Below are 17,005 nucleotides of genomic sequence, written 5' to 3'. Positions count from 1 at the left end.
GAGTTAAGGCTTGAGCGAAATATCATTGATTCGAGCAATGTGGTTTGAACCTTTGCACATTCGTCATGCATTCTTGTCTAGGTGTAGGCATGGACTTAGGGGGAGTGTTGTTCTCTCAATGAATTCTTCCTCCCCCCATAATGCATAAACTAATCTCACTCTTTCACATTAGCCATTTTTGATGGTACTTGTGCTTCAAAGACGAGCTTTGGTCATGGGCCCAAGGATAATTCTTCGCGGTGCCATACCAATTGACTCAAACATAGGTGGCCTCGGCCACCGCCCTCTCGTATAGAGGCGCGTGGTTTTTGTTCTCTTGCTGGTGCTCTTGTTGGTCTTCTTGCCGTCGTCTCCCGTCTTTTGTTTTGTGCCATAGGTGTTGAGTCTTGTTTTGAGTTGCGCTGGGCGGTACTACCGTTGTGAAGGGGCGGTACTGCCGCTCTACGGTGCGGTACTACCGCTTATGTGGCTAAGCGGTACTACCGCCCATCACCACGGTACTACCGCTGAGGGGCGGGGCCAGGGGGTTAAGTCGTGGGCAGGGGTGGTTTCCTCCACCCCATACCCATTTGCTTCATCCCCTGGTTCCTCTTCCCCTCTCTCCAGCGCCATCTCGCCGCGTGAGGGCTCCGGCGGCCCTCCGTCTCCGGACCGTTCCTTTCCATTTCCTTCGGTGGAGTCGATCCCCACCTCGTCCTCTTGCCATGGATGCCGGTATTGCCCCCGTTCCTCTTCTCTTCTTGTCTAGTTTTCAGATCTCGCGTTTTAGGGGCAATAGTAGTTGCATCTCTAGATTTTTGGCCAAATCTAGGCTTGAGTAGGTTGGAGAAGGCAACTAGACTCTTTGGATTGATGTTTGGTAGGTTTATTTTTGAATTTGGCATCCCCGGTAGTGCCGGATCTGACCATGGCAGTAGGGATCCTCCGTGCCCTGTCTCGGGCGGTACTACCGCCCATATGGCGCGGTACTACCGCTGGAGCGGTACTACCGCTGGGAGGGCACGGTACTACCGCTTGTGCGGTACTGCCGCTGTGCAGGCACGGTACTACCGCCGGATGCCCAGTTCCATCGTTTCCTACCACATGTTGATCCATATTTGTTGTGTTTATTTGGTTTTGATCGCTCCTTCTGGTTGTTTCTTGTGTTCGTGTGTTTGGTTCCAGGTGATGAACATCCTGAGCAGCAAGGCCGTCGTGTCAACCCTGGGCGTTCAACGTCAAAGCGGTACCGCTCATCTGAGACTGCAGGTGGTTCTTCCAGTGCTCCACCGCCGCCAGTGGGTGCTTCCTCAAGTGCTAATCCTCCTCTCAAGAAGAAGACTGCCAACCGGCCGAAGCCAAGTGGCAAGAAGGTGACTGAGATGTCTAGCAAGGAATTCTGGGACAGGCGTCGCCGCAACCCATATGAGGAAGACCAAGAACCCAACCTTGTCAATCGCCCGTTCTGGAACCGGTTTCAGTATGCCACCTACTTTGATGTGATCAAGGCTAAGAAGAACCTCTTTGTCAATGTTCATTCCATCAACACGGATGCTATGGAGAAGGACCCTGAGTACTTTGGTGATGCCCTTCAGATGTGCTCTCAGTTGAACATTCTCAGGATCATGCAGTTCAACAAGGACTTTGATGCAGATTTGCTGGCACAGTTCTTTGCCACTGTCCACCTAGGAACTGATGAAGACAGGACTCTGACTTGGATGACTAATGGAAAGTTGCTAGCTGTCAAGTGGTAGGCCTTCATGGGGTTGCTTGAGGTGGAAGATCAAGGGCTCGAGACTCCAGTCGGTTTTCGTCCTCACCAAAATGTTACCTCCACTCACAAGCAAGCTCTCTGGCCCTACTGTACTCGGAAGGTCAACCCTGAGATCGGGAAGGAAACCTATGAGTTGTCTGCCTATCTGGACATCCTTCACCGTATCTTCCGCGAGACTCTCTTCCCTCGTATCGGGAATCTGGACATGGTACACTCTTATCTCGTGGACATGCTTCTCTTCTGCCAGCGTGAGAAGGAAGCAAACACTGGCGAGTCCCTGGACATCTCTCATGTCATGTCGTCTGAACTTCTTGCTGCTGTTTCTGAGCGCAAGTGCCCGATTTATGGTCCGTTCATTATGTTGCTCATTGAGAAGGCCTGGAGACGCACCTATCCTGAGGAGCCGCTGGAAACTGGAGAGGTGGTCTCTCATGAGATCAAGCGTTTGCGGAAGAAGGATAATTGGGGCATTCCTAGATCTGGAGTTCCATCTTCTGCTGCTGCCATGGAGACCGAGGGCGAGGCTGATGCTGATGATGACGATGAGGATTATGTGCCTTCTGGGACAGAGCCTTCTGTGGCAGAGCCCTCTTGGGCAAAGAAGCTCAAACACAAGATGAAGAAGTTGTTCTGCATGGAGTCTCACGGTCAGTACATGACTCATGTGGCCGAGAAGAAGGCAAGGGGACATCACAAGGAGCTTATGCGTCAGTTGGGTGCGACAGTCACCAGCGGCTCTGAGGGTCAGATCACTGAGGAGGAGGAGTGGATCCAGCAGCACTGTCCGTGGACCGATTCAGATGCCGAGCAGTTTCCGGCCGAGGACGGCAGTGCAGATGATCACGCAGCGTCCTGATGTTCGAGATCCTCAGCTTGCTCTCACCTGGAGCCGTAGGTTTGCTCTTTGCCCCTTTTGGTGTCTCGATGCCAAAGGGGGAGAGAGTTTAGGGATTTGCGTCGTTGTGCTGCGAGTGTGTCGTCTTTGACTTTGTGCTTTCGTTGTGTTTGCTACCTTGTGCTTTGTTTGGTTTTGTGTTCAGTGAGACCTTGGTTCAAGTCATATGGTGTGAGACATATGCTACCCTATCCTTATCATATCTTTATCTTTGTCTCTAGTCATTTGGTATCTCATGAGTTGCATGCTTTATTATGTTATATATCCTGCTATCTTGTATCTCGCTTAGGTTGTTGGTCCCTAAAATACAGGGGGAGTGTTGATCCTAGTATGTGTGTCGTGCAGTCCAAAGCACTTATCTTGATGGCACACATCTAGGGGGAGCCCGTCTATATTTTAGAGACTTGGGGTTTGCTTATGTCCTTTGTCTTTTCCCAGTTGTGCAAATCCCGTATTGTCATCAATCCACCAAAAAGGGGGAGATTGTAAGGGCATATTTATCCCTAAGATGTTTTGGTGATTGATGACAATGCTTTTGCGGACTAATCGTGTGCATTGAGTGTTTTCAGAGATTCATCCTTTTGGCACGAGACGATTCCCTCCCCTCGGAGCTTGAAGCGAAGACGGTGTAGTCCTTTCGAATTAGTTTGGTGGACTAGTTTCATAGGGATCACCGTACTATCAAGAGGGGGTTCGCTTTGGAAAGGCTAGGGCGGAATCATCACGTACACTTCCTTTGCCCCCCTCCGAGCCTTTCCGCTTCTATGATGGGCTCGTTCCTCTCTTCAGTGTGCCCTCTCTGGTCCCAGCGGTAGTACCGCGGGCCGGAGCGGTAGTACCGCTTGGGTGCTATAAGCGGTAGTACCGCGCCAGAGCGGTAGTACCACTCTGGAGCGGTAGTACCGCTGGTAGCCCCCAGCCGTAGTACCGCTGCGGTCTCGTGCTAGTACCGCCTCGATTCGAGGGGTCTTTTTTCGTGTCGGGTTTTACAGTACTAGCCACGACAGTGGGGGCCGTAGTACCGCTCGTATGCGGTAGTACCGCCCTGCCACCGCGGTAGTACCGCTCTGGGCCCAGCGGCAGTACCACGAGGGGGAGCGGTAGTACCGCTTATAGGGGCAAGCGGTAGTACTGCTGGCCAAGCGGTAGTACCGCTCTCTGCGGGGCTGAAGTGGGGGTAACGGTTGGATTGTTCCCCCCACTATATAAGGGGGTCTTCTTCCCCAAAGTTTACCTGACCTCTTCCCCCAAAAGCTCCATTGTTGCTCCAAGCTCCATTTTCGCCCGATCTCTCTCCCTAGCCAATCAAACTTGTTGATTTGCTCGGGATTGGTTGAGAAGGCCACGATCTACACTTCCACCAAGAGAAATTTGATTCCCCCCACTTATCCCTAGCGGATCTTGTTACTCTTGGGTGTTTGAGCACCCTAGACGGTTGAGGTCACCGCGGAGCCATAGTCCATTGTGGTGAAGCTTTGTGGTGTCGTTGGGAGCCTCCAATTAAGTTGTGGAGATTGCCCCAACCTTGTTTGTAAAGGTCCGGTCGCCGCCTTCAAGGGCACCAATAGTGGAATCACGGCATCTCGCATTGTGTGAGGGCGTGAGGAGAATACGGTGGCCCTAGTGGCTTCTTGGGGAGCATTGTGCCTCCACACCGCTCCAACGGAGACGTACTTCCCCTCAAAAGGAAGGAACTTCGGTAACACATCCTCGTCTTCACCGGCTCCACTCTTGGTCAGGGGCGGACCCAGGACAAAAATGACCCGGGGTCCCATGTGTATCACATATATGTGGATATCAAGTCATAATATAGATAACCCCGCAACAAAAAGTCATAATATAGATAGAAGTAACACACTTAACAGGTACATACAATATACCTAGAATACGATATGACGATGAATATGATTGCCAAAGGTCCAAAACAAAGAGTTCGCTCGAAATATTAGTTGATTGCTGGAAATTGAATAGTAAATGAGAATCAAAGTGTCCAAACTATGAATAAAGTATAACCGATGATGAGAAAATGCAACAGTAGATCTTGATTGCCTGCAAATAAAAAAAACCACTTAAAAACAAAAAAACAAAACCACTTAGCACATATTAATTACAGTTGTGTAATAAGTAAGTTAAAACCATTACCTTTTCTAAAATGGTTTCCTGCGTTCTTTCATGGCCTCAAAGCGATCAATTACTGCATCATTTGTAACCTTCCTCATTTCGCTTTTCTCCACATAACAAATAAGGTTGTACTTCAAGGCGTCGTCGCCAAGACGATTGCGCAAATATGTCTTCACAATTCTCATAGCTGAAAAAGATCTCTCAACTGTAGCAGTGGCAACAGGCAATACTAGTGCTAGCTTCAAAAGTCGATAAACCAAGGGATATACAATATGTTTCCTTGTCTCCACCATTTTTTGAGAGAGCCGACAAATATTACTTAAACCAGAGAAGCGATCATCTGCTCGGACATCAGCAATGTAAAGAAGAAGGTGATGTCTAAGGTCCCTGAGTTCTCCATCATCAAAATCTTTTGGATAAAGTTTGGCTAGACTCATCAAATGCTCTAAATTGAAATCACGAAATGATTCAATTGGACTCAAAGCCGCCGAGCAGACAAGTAGTTTAGAATTTTTCTCATTGAAGCGATTGTCAAGTTCTTGAAGAAGCCAATCAATGACATCATTAAAACAATCCACTTCATAATGATGCCTATTAGTGATACCTGTTTTTTGCCGTGGCTTCTTTGGATTCACATATTGGTCTTCCATTTCCAACTTGGAAATGTCATGCTTGTCACAAAAGACATATGCTTCATGTAGGACAGAATCCCATCCATCTCTCCTTAGATAATTCAAAGAGGCTTTGGTTTAATTCACACAATTAATGGCATTCACAATGTCTTGATTCTTACGTTGTAGAGCCAATGATAATGTGTTTGTGATTATCAATATAGTGGCCATAAGCTGTAAGTAGAACACAAAATCAAAAGACTGGAAATAAACAAGAAGACCACATGCTTGCCTTCTATTTGTATCATCCCTGTCTTCTTCTTCCACATATTCTAGCACCTTGACAATTGTAGGGAACATATCAATCAAACTCTCAAGAGTCTTGTAGTGAGAACTCCATCGAGTGTCTCCAGATCTTTGAAGAGCTAGTTCTTGATTTAATCATGTCCCACTTTTCAATAGTCCACAACCTAAAGCTTCACACACTTGTTCTTTATATTTGTCTCGAATCATGTCTTTTCTTTTTGATGATCTAGAGACAACATTCAACAAGACCGAGATCATATCAAAAAAATTACCAATGCATTTATGCTTACGAACAACAACCACAAAAACTAACTGAAGCTAATGTGCAAAACAGTGAACGTAATATGCTATGGGGTTGTCTCTCATTATTAAGGATTTCAAGCCATTGAACTCACCTCTCATATTGCTTGCACCGTCATATCCTTGACCTCTAACTTGCTTGAAACTTAATTTATATTCTGCAAATAAGTCATCAATGGCAGACTTGAGATACTTGGAGGTTGTCTCCTTCACATGAGTAAGGCCAACTAATGTCTCTATGGCACTTCCACATTTACCAACATACCCCAATACCACTGGCATTTGCTCTTTACCAGCCACATCCCTCGACTCATCAACCAACAAAGAAAATACATCATTCCCAATTTCCTGAAGAACCGAATGTAATATTTCCTTTGCAAAACATTCAGCTATGTCCTTCTGAATCTTCGAAGAAGTCAACTGATTATTACCTGGAGCATTATGCGCCCCAACTTTTCTTACAGCTGGATTCTGCTCTGCTGTGTAAGCATGAAATTCCATGAAATTGCCTTTATTGAGAGACTCCTCGGACTCATCATGGCCACGGAAAGGCAACCCTTGCTTCAGTAACACTCTAGCAACATCAATTGAGGCATTTAGTCGAGTATAATAAGCAATCCTCTCAGCATTACTTTGGTTATTTAGAGCAACATAAATGTGTTCCTTTTGTTTCTGCAAAGCATCACAATCTCTTTTTGCTTGGTTGTGAGCACTATTGATGTCTCCTACATGCTCCTTTAATCTATATTTTTTATTCCAACTTGACCAACCATTTGCAACAAATGCATCATATCCAGATTCTTTCTTCTTGCGTGGTCTAAACAAGAAACAACAAAAACAATATGCTTTGTGTTCGGACTCGCTATACTCAAGCCAGCTCTCAAACTCATCAAGCCATTCCCGAACGAACCTTCTATCTCTACCACATATTTCTGTTACTTTAAAATCACCAGTACGAGGCTGACAAGGTCCATTGGCCAAATACTTCCTTCTTACCATATCTCTCAGATTCGGATGATACTCATCTATACTTCTCCGTTTACCTGGATCAAATTTAATTTCTTCTTCCCAATTGATCTCTTCTTCAACTTGAAATAAATTCCTTGTATTATTGGCAGAATTAGGTTCATGTGTGGAGGCATCATTCTGTCCAGGTGGTGATGGCGGGGCTGGGACATCAACCTGTTCATGTGGTGAGGGGACATCATTTTGTTCGATCGACAGTGGCGGGATCGAGGCATCATTCTGATTATGTTTGTGACGGGCCTTCATCTTGCACTATGGTTCTCCTCTTTTTTTAAAACCTTTCCATAAACTGAGCTTCTCCTGAAATTTGTAATTATTTAGATAATTAATTTTTTCACAAAAGGAAAAAAAACTTAGAATCATGTGTATACATACATAACATGAATTGCAATTGCATAGCTGTAAAATAAAACTTACTTGACATGTTTGCTGCCTTGCCGGTGCTTCCAGCCGTCCTAATCTCCTAGAATATTGCAGTATTCTTCTCCACTCATCCACTGACCACTACAATAGCCAAATAGTCCAATAGCTAATACAGTCAAAGTTTCTAGTCTTACCGAATAGCCCTAATTTCCTAGGGTTAGACAAACAAATTAAGAATTAGAGCAGAATTTGGGAATTGAAATAGAGGCAGACACACACTGCGAATTGGGGTCTGATGGAACATACGTTCACTGATTGGGCGAATTGGGGGGATCTGGCGAAGTAGATGAACAGGCGAGGGGTCGAGGGCGACGAGGCGACAGGCCACGAAGCGCATCGGCCGAGCGGCGAGTAGACGAACAGGCAAGGCGATACGCGAAGCCACGTACTGACGTACGTATAGATGGATCGATGCCTGGGCCTGGGCTTTCACCAGGGCGTGCTGTGCTGCTAGTCGGCCGGGCCTTGTTGGCTAGTTGTGGCCGTTTTGTCTGTACGGGGGTGTCCCATTAGGAAATTTAGGGGTGTCCAGGCCTTCGTGGGCTCTACATGTATAAGGTAAGGTAGTTTTTTTACCCGGTGTCATGGGCTACCTGCTGGGTCAACGGGGCCCGCCCCTGCTCTTGGTTATCTCGTCCCTTTACTTTCGCAAGTTTACTCGTGTTATATCTCTTATTTGCTTGCGTGCTTGTTGTCATTGCATCATATAGGTTGCACACTTAGTTGCATATCTAGACAACCTATTTTGATGCAAAGTTTAATTTGGTAAAGAAAAGCTAAAAATTGTTAGTTGCCTATTCACCCCCCCTCTAGTCAACTATATCGATCCTTTCACTACTCCCACCGAGAGTAGGACTCCCTTCCTTTTCCTTGTTGGACTAGGAGTGGAGGGGAAAAGTGGAGGGAGAGAGGAAGGAAAGGGGGGCGCCGCCCCCCTCTCCTTGTCCTATTCGGACTAGGGGGGAGGGGCGCGCGGCCCTGCCCTGGCCGCCTCTCCTCTCTTCCACTAAGGCCACTATGGCCCATTAAGCCCCCGGGGGGGTCCGGTAACCTCTCGGTACTCCGGTAAAATCCCGATTTCACCCGGAACTTTTCCGATATCCAAATATAGGCTTCCAATATATCAATCTTTATGTCTCGACCATTTTGAGACTCCTCGTCATGTCCGTGATCACATCCGGGACTCCGAACAACCTTCGGTACATCAAAACATATAAACTCATAATATAACTGTCATTGAAACTTTAAGCGTGCGGACCCTACGGGTTCGAAAACTATGTAGACATGACCGAGACACGTCTCCGGTAAATAACCAATAGCGGAACCTGGATGCTCATATTGGCTCCCACATATTCTACGAAGATCTTTATCGGTCAGACCGCAAAACAACATACGTTGTTTCCTTTGTCATCGGTATGTTACTTGCCCGAGATTCGATCGTCGGTATCTCAATACCTAGTTCAATCTCGTTACTGGCAAGTCTCTTTACTCGTTCCGTAATACATCATCCCGTAACAAACTCATTAGTTGCAATGCTTGCAAGGCTTAAGTGATGTGCATTACCGAGAGGGCCTAGAGATACCTCTCTGACAATCGGAGTGACAAATCCTAATCTCGAAATACGCCAACCCAACAAGTACCTTCGGAGACACCTGTAGAGCACCTTTATAATCACCCAGTTACGTTGTGACGTTTGGTAGCACACAAAGTGTTCCTCCGGTAAACGGGAGTTGCATAATCTCATAGTCATAGGAACATGTATAAGTCATGAAGAAAGCAATAGCAACATACTAAACGATCGAGTGCTAAGCTAACGGAATGGGTCAAGTCAATCACATCATTCTCCTAATGATGTGATCTCGTTAATCAAATGACAACTCATGTCTATGGCTAGAAAACATAACCATCTTTGATCAACGAGCTAGTCAAGTAGAGGCATACTAGTGACACTCTGTTTGTCTATGTATTCACACATGTATTATGTTTCCGGTTAATACAATTCTAGCATGAATAATAAACATTTATCATGATATAAGGAAATAAATGATAACTTTATTATTGCCTCTAGGGCATATTTCCTTCACCCAATCCATTTGGAAAGCAAATCATTAATGCAACTAATTACCAGATAATGAATTATGTGTGCGGGCATTGAATTAATTTCATTTATGTAGGGATTTATTTTGCACCAAATAAATAATGAAATCAAATAATTAATATAATTAATTAATTAGTTAGGCACTTAATTAGGGATGCAGATAATTAATAGTAAAAAGTTTCTTGAACTGTATCTCAACTATAAAAGGGGAGTTGTGAATTATATGTTATACATCCAACTTTACTTCCCTTAATCCCCGTATTGAAAAAAAAACATCAACTCTTAGCTCCCCACACGCATAAAAAACAACCTCCCTCGCCTCACGCAAAAAGAAAAGAAAAAATGGAGGGCATACGTCATCTCGTTGGTACACAGTCAAAAGTGCAAAAACAATTTGGAACCTAGTACCGAATCAATGTGGAGACCAAGCCATTAATGCAATTAAATAACCAGACAATTAATTACACGTGTAATTAATTAGGTACATTTAAATACATATTTTTTCACACCAAATTAATTACCTGTACTCTAAAAGCGAGAGTCAGTACATTGTTTTTTGGTACTCAATCATTAAAAGAAACAAAAAATAGAAACCAAGCACCCAATCAATTTGGAAATCAAATCATTAATGTATTTAATTAGTAGATAATTAATTACATGTGCATGCAATGAATTAATTTCATTTAAGTAAGGATTTATTTCACGCCAAATAAATAAATTGAACAATTAAGTATAATAAATAAATTAGTCAGACATTTAATTAGGGATGCTGATAATTAATCGTAATTGTTTATTTAATAGTATCTCCACTATAAAAGTGAGTTGGGGATTGTACGTGTACATCTAACTCTACTCCCCTTGAACCCCTTACGAAAAAAGCCATCAACTCTCACCTCCCAACGCGCACAAGAAAAACTAACCTCATGCAAAAAAATGGAGTTCGTACATCGGCTCATTGGTACCCACTCAATAATGCAAAAACAATTTGGAAATCAAGTACTGAATCAATTTGAAAACCGAGCCATTAATGCAATTAATTAGTCAGAGAATTAACTACGCATGCAATTTCTACTCCTAAAGGGGAGTTCGTACATCGTTTCGTTGGTACTTAATCATTAATGTTAAGAAATATTACAAACCAAGCACTTAATCAATTTGGAAATCAAATCATTATTGCAACTAATTACCAGTTAATTAATTAAATGTGCATGCAGTGAATTAATTTCATTTAAGTATGGACTTATTTCACGCCAAATCAATAATGAAATTGAACAATTAATGTAATTACTTAATTAGTGAGGCACTTAATTAGCGATGTAGATAATTAATAGTAAAAAAATCTGCAACTGTATCTCTACTCTAAAACGGTAATTTGGGATTGTATGTGGTACATCGAACTCTACTTCTCTTGATCCCTCTATGAAGAAAAACCATCAAATCTAACCTCCCCACAGGCATAAAAAAATTAACCTCCCTCGCCTCACGCAAAAAGAAAAGAAAAAAAATAGGGGAATTCATTTATCATCTCGTTGGTACCCAGTCAATATTGCAAAAACAATATGGAAACCAAGTACCGGATCTATTTGGAAACAGAACCATTAATTGAATTAATTAGCGAGACAATTAATTATACATGTAATTAGTTAAGTATGTTTAAATAGGGATTTTAACACCAAATTAATTATCTCTACTCCTAAAGGGAGAGTCCGTATGTCGTTTCGCTGGCAACCAATTATTAATGCAAAGAAAAAATTACAAACCAAGCACCAAATCCATTTGGAAATCGAATCATTAATGCATTTAATTACCAGATAATGAATTACATGCACTTGCAATGAACTAATTTCATTTAAGTAGGGACGTATTTGGTGCCAAGTGAATAATGAAATCAAATAATTAATATAATTAATTAGGCACTTAATTAGAGATGCAGATAATTAATAGTAAAAAAAATCTTCAACTATATCTCTACTATAAAAGGAGAGTTGGGAATTGTACGTGGTACATCCAACATTACTTCCCTTTATCCTCTATTGAAAAAACTATCAACTCTCACCCTCTACACGCATACAAAAACCAACCTCCCTCGCCTCACGAAAAAAGAAAAGAAAAAATGCTGTTCCTACGTCATCTCGTTGGTACATCGTCAAAAGTGCAAAAAAATAGGAAACCCGGTACCAAATCAATGTCGAAATCAAGCCATTAATGCAAATAAATAAGTAGACATTTAATTACGCGTGCAGTTAATTAAGTCCGTTTAGACAGAGAATTTTTGTCATGCCAAATTAATTATTTCTACTCTTAAAGCGGTCATTTTTTCGTACTCAATCATTAATGGAAAGAAAAATAGAAACCAAGCACCCAATTAATTTGGAAATCAAACCATTAATGCATTTAATTATCAGATAATTAATTATGTATGCATGCAATGAATTAATAATTTAAGTATGGATTTATTTCATGCCAAATCAATAATGAAATTGAAAAATTAATATAATTAATTAATTAGTCAGACTCTTAATTAGGGATGCAATAATTAATAGTAAAAGTTTCTTTCAACAGTATATGTACAATAATACCAATATAAAAAGACTCAAATGGGCAGATCTAATTAATCTCGACCATCAAATCATGTCAATCCAACGACCTAAACTGCTTTAATGTCGAGTGCTCAACACGTTTAGTGTGTAGTTAATTTTATGCCAAATATAATGCTAATCACATAATAATATCTTACTTAATATTCGCATGCACTTGATATACTTCCAAATTAACGTGTATTGCACATACACATTGACTAGTACTAGAAGTTTCTTCAACAGTATCTGTACTATAAAAGCCATCAACATGCACATACACAATGACTAGTGGTACATCCAACTCTATTTTCCTTGAACCTCGAAAAAAAAAGCCATCAACTCTCACCTCCCCACACGCGGAAAAAACCAACCTCACGCAAAAAGAAAAAAGGGAGTTCAGACATCTTCTCATTGGTACCCAGTCAATAATGCAAAAACGATTTGGAAACCTAGTACTGAATAAATTTGGGAACCAAGCCATTGATGCAACTAATTAGCCAAACAATTAATTACGCGTGCAATTAAGTAAGTCCTTTAAATAGGGTTTTTTCACACCAAATTAATTATGAAATCAAGTTGTTAATGCTCTACTACTAAAGGGAGAGTTTGTATTTAGTTTCGTTTGTACTCATTCTTTAATGCAAAGAGAAGTTAAAAATGAACCACCAAATCAATTTGGAAATCAGACCATTAATGCAACTAATCAGCCGGACAAATAATTACGTGTGCATGGAATTAATTAATTGCATTTAAGTATGGACTTATTTCACATCAAATCAATAATGAAATCAAACAATTAATGCAATTAATTATTTAGTCAGTCGCTTAATTAGGGATGCAGATAATTAATAGTACGAAGTTTTTTCAACTCTATCTCTACTATTAAAGTGGACTAGTAGAACGCCCGTGCGTTGCTACGGGCTCTTTGTATATAAAAATAGTTCAACATCAGTTGTGTATAATATATACTGTACCCTCGTACTAATTATGCTTATGCATCATTGTCGACCTTTTTTTATGTAAAGACCCTCTTTCTCACTCTGTCTCTCATCTCTAACACTCTTCTTTCTCTCTCTCTCTCCACCCATTTCACTATTGTGCCTTCATCTTCTCCATCCTCTCAAATTCCCTCAAATCAGTTATTTAAGTGTTTGACTATACACAAAATAATATTTTCCAGTGTAATATATTCAGGACTAAGAGCATCTCCAATAGACGGTCCATATGTAAAAATAACCAACTTTTGGATCGTCTGAGGCAAAAAATATCTCTCCAACAGATGGTCCATATGCAATTTTTTTTACATTTCCGCCTCCACGAGATGTAAAATACAACACCTCGCGGTGCAAATTTACATCTCCGGAGGCAGGAGATGTAAAAACCGCGACCGCGCACCAACGCCCAACCGCCCTTCAGTTCATTTCCCCCCTTCTTCCTCCCGCTCGCCCGCCGCAGCTCCCCGACCCCGCCCCGCCGCAGATCCAGCCCCGTCCCTACCCCCGCCGCCGATTCCACCCCGCCTGGACTGCCGCCCGCCATCGTACGGGTGGATCGGGCCATCGCTGCACCGCGCCGCCCCGGCCCCGTCCGCCTCCGCTCCGGCCGCCTCCGCCCCGCCCCGGACCCGTCCGCCTTAGCCCCCGCCCGCACCGCTCGCCGTCGCGCCCGCCCTTGCCGGCACTGCACGCCGCCGCCCCGCTCCGTCCGCCTCCGCCCCATGCCGCACGCCGCCGCCCGCTCCCCGCTCGGCCGCCGCCCCGACCTCTCTCCATCTGCCGCCGCCCCGACTCGCTCCGGCCGCCGCCCCGACCTCTCCCCATCTGCCGCCGCCCCGACTCGCTCCGGCCGCCGCCGCCACCCGATGGCGCCGAAGAAGAGACGCCGAAGGGCAAGTCGGGTTTCTTCGGCGTGAGGGTGAAGCCCTCCGGGAACTTCGGAGTGGAGTTCTCCGACGCCGGGCGGTGTTGGTGGCTCGGCACGTATCCCACCGCCAACGAGGTTGCGCGTGCCTACGATGTGGCGATGTGGCGTGTCGGACGGCCGAAGACGGACCTCAACTTCCCGGCAATCGAGACCTGGGCGGTGGCAGAGTGGCTCGTGCTGCAGGGCATCCGGATGGAGGAGATGCCGACGAAGAAGAAGAAGAAAAGACCGGCGGTTGTCGCCACTCCCGGTGAGAGCGACGAGGCAACGATGGCTCGGTTTGCGTGGGAGCATCCCGAGTATGCCCAGGCCGAGCAGGAGTTCTACTGGAAGCGTGATGCCGAGGAGAAGAAGAAGAAGAAGAAGAAGAAGAAGAAGAAGAAGAAGAAGAAGAAGAAGAAGAAGAAGAAGAAGAAGAAGACGAAGACGAAGAAGAAGAAGAAGAAGAAGAAGAAGAAGAAGAAGAAGAAGAAGAAGAAGAAGAAGAAGAAGAAGAAGAAGAAGAAGAAGAAGAAGAAGAAGAAGAAGAAGAGGAAGGAGGAGGAGGAGGAGGAGGAGGAGGTGAAGAAGGAGGACGAGGCCGGCCCCTCAACGGTGATCCCCATCCTCCATCATCGTCGGAGGAGGACGAGGAGTTCTGGGGGCTCTCGGATGACTCCAAAGAGTCGTACTGGATGCCCTCGGACAACGAGTAGTTCTGCTAGTTTAAATTTATGTCATCTATGTTTGAATTTGATGTTTGAACTATGTTGAGATGAAGTAGTAGTTGGTCGTTTTCAGAATTTTACATCTTCGTTTTGGACCATCTTTTGGAGTTGCTCTTTTACATCACCGGTTTGGATCACCAAAATATACATCATCTATTGGAGATGCTCTAAGCATTATATTTGCCACCACAACAAAAGGAATTTCATGGAAATTGTTTTGGGTGATTCGCTCTATCCTTTAAAGTTTTTAGGGTCATGAGAAATATTTTGTGGAGCACTACAACACACTCCACACATATGGTGGCGTAATTTTTCATTTTCTGATAAGAAAACATATAATTTTTTATCTATTTGTGTGAATCATCGTAAGTAGGATAGTTAAGTTTGTGTGGATATCATGATACGAACCGGAATATCCGCAAGTTTAAAATATTTCATGGCAATAATCTATGTACTCTCTTTATAATTTATTTTGCACTATCATAAACCAAGTCATTACAAACACTACTTGCCTTGGTCCATCAAGTATTCTCTTAGCCCATTTGAATAACCTTAGCAAGAAAATTTTTACACAGAGCGAAGTGCTAATATTTATACATCAAAGCTTAACCAGCCTGTAGATTTTTCCTACATTAAAACCAATTAACTCTTCTATGAGGTAGTTATTTCACCACATGCAAATTTCTTCTGATTACCTCCATCCCCTTATAGCAGCACCCCTCATAGGCACTCCTACTTACTATGAAGTTGAATCTTCATCAAATGTTAATGTCTCATTTTCTTCCTTGACGTCTTATACTATTTATTTTCATGGATATAGGGTGCTTTGCTTCCACTGTGATGACATTCTGCTATGTCATTTGTAAAAACATGTCTACTTTGTAGTATCCAATGTATCATGCACTTTTGTCTTCTCGCCGTATAGTCTCAACTGCAGATAAGGCTTCAAAAACAACGGTCACGTGTAAGATCTGGGCTATTTACTTAAGTGACATTGATGGTAGCTATCTGCAGGTTTTCTTCAATCAACAGCTCCGACTGGCATACTCGCTGATAATTCTACCTTGGTTGTAGGCAAGTAGGCTGGTATGTTCATCTATTGTCAGGAACTCCTCTTCACATCTGAATTTTGGCGGAACAACAATTCTACTGAGAGTACGCTTTATAGAATACAGTTAAAAACTGATACATTGGTTGTAGGCAAGTAGGCTGATATACAGTTAATAAGTTGATATATATATATATATATATATATATATATATATATATATATATATATATATATACTTTTATAGAATACAGTTAAAAACTGATGGCTTTGGATGATGCTTTGAAAATATAGATTGAAAAAGCTTTATGATGGATGGACTCAAAACTCATCGAGTCTTATACAATTGGAAGAGATGCATACAAATAATTGTTCTTCTCTTTTTTTTGCATATGATAATACAAAAAGTGTACTTTTACAGTTAAAAACTGATACATTGGTTGTAGGCAAGTAGGCTGATATACAGTTAATAAGTTGATATATATATATATATATATATATATATATATATATATATATATATATATATATATATATATATATATACTTTTATAGAATACAGTTAAAAACTGATGGCTTTGGATGATGCTTTGAAAATATAGATTGAAAAAGCTTTATGATGGATGGACTCAAAACTCATCGAGTCTTATACAATTGGAAGAGATGCATACAAATAATTGTTCTTCTCTTTTTTTTGCATATGATAATACAAAAAGTGTACTTTTATATGTTACTTTTGCATAATATGAGAGAGATGGAGATGTGTTATGCCCTTGTTCAAAAAGAATCCGTCAATAAGGGTGTTGATGCGATGTTGTTGGAAGGGACCAAAAATTCATCGAGTTATATACAACAATACAGGTATATATATGCAATCAACAAAAGAAAATTAGAAAGCCCGTGGCAACGCACGAGCATTCTACTAGTTAGGAGTATTTAGGTATTGTACATGGCACATCCAACTATTCTTCCCGTGATCCTCCTATGAAAAAAAAACCATCAACTCCCACCTCCCCACACGCGCAAAAAAAAACCTCCCTCGCCTCACGCAAAAGAAAAAGAAAAGAAACAAAGTGAGAGTTCATACATTGTTTCGTTGTTACCCAGTCATTAATGTATCAACAATTTGGAGACAAACACCAAAACATTTTGAAAATCAAGCCATTAATGCAATTAATTAGCCAAATAATTAATTACGTGTGCAATTAATTAAGT

General features: G+C 42.5%; 1 pseudogene; it reads left to right on the top strand.

Annotated features, from left to right (window-relative positions):
* The first annotated feature begins 12,393 nt into the window (after positions 1–12,393).
* On the top strand, positions 12,394–14,788 carry LOC123120170 (leucine-rich repeat extensin-like protein 3; annotated as a pseudogene).
* Positions 14,789–17,005: the final 2,217 nt, after the last annotated feature.

This window comes from Triticum aestivum, chromosome 5D (genome assembly GCF_018294505.1).
Source record: "Triticum aestivum cultivar Chinese Spring chromosome 5D, IWGSC CS RefSeq v2.1, whole genome shotgun sequence".
NCBI lineage: Eukaryota > Viridiplantae > Streptophyta > Magnoliopsida > Poales > Poaceae > Triticum > Triticum aestivum.
The sequence above is the reverse complement of the archived record's forward strand: the minus strand, read 5'-3'. Positions and strand labels throughout refer to the sequence as shown.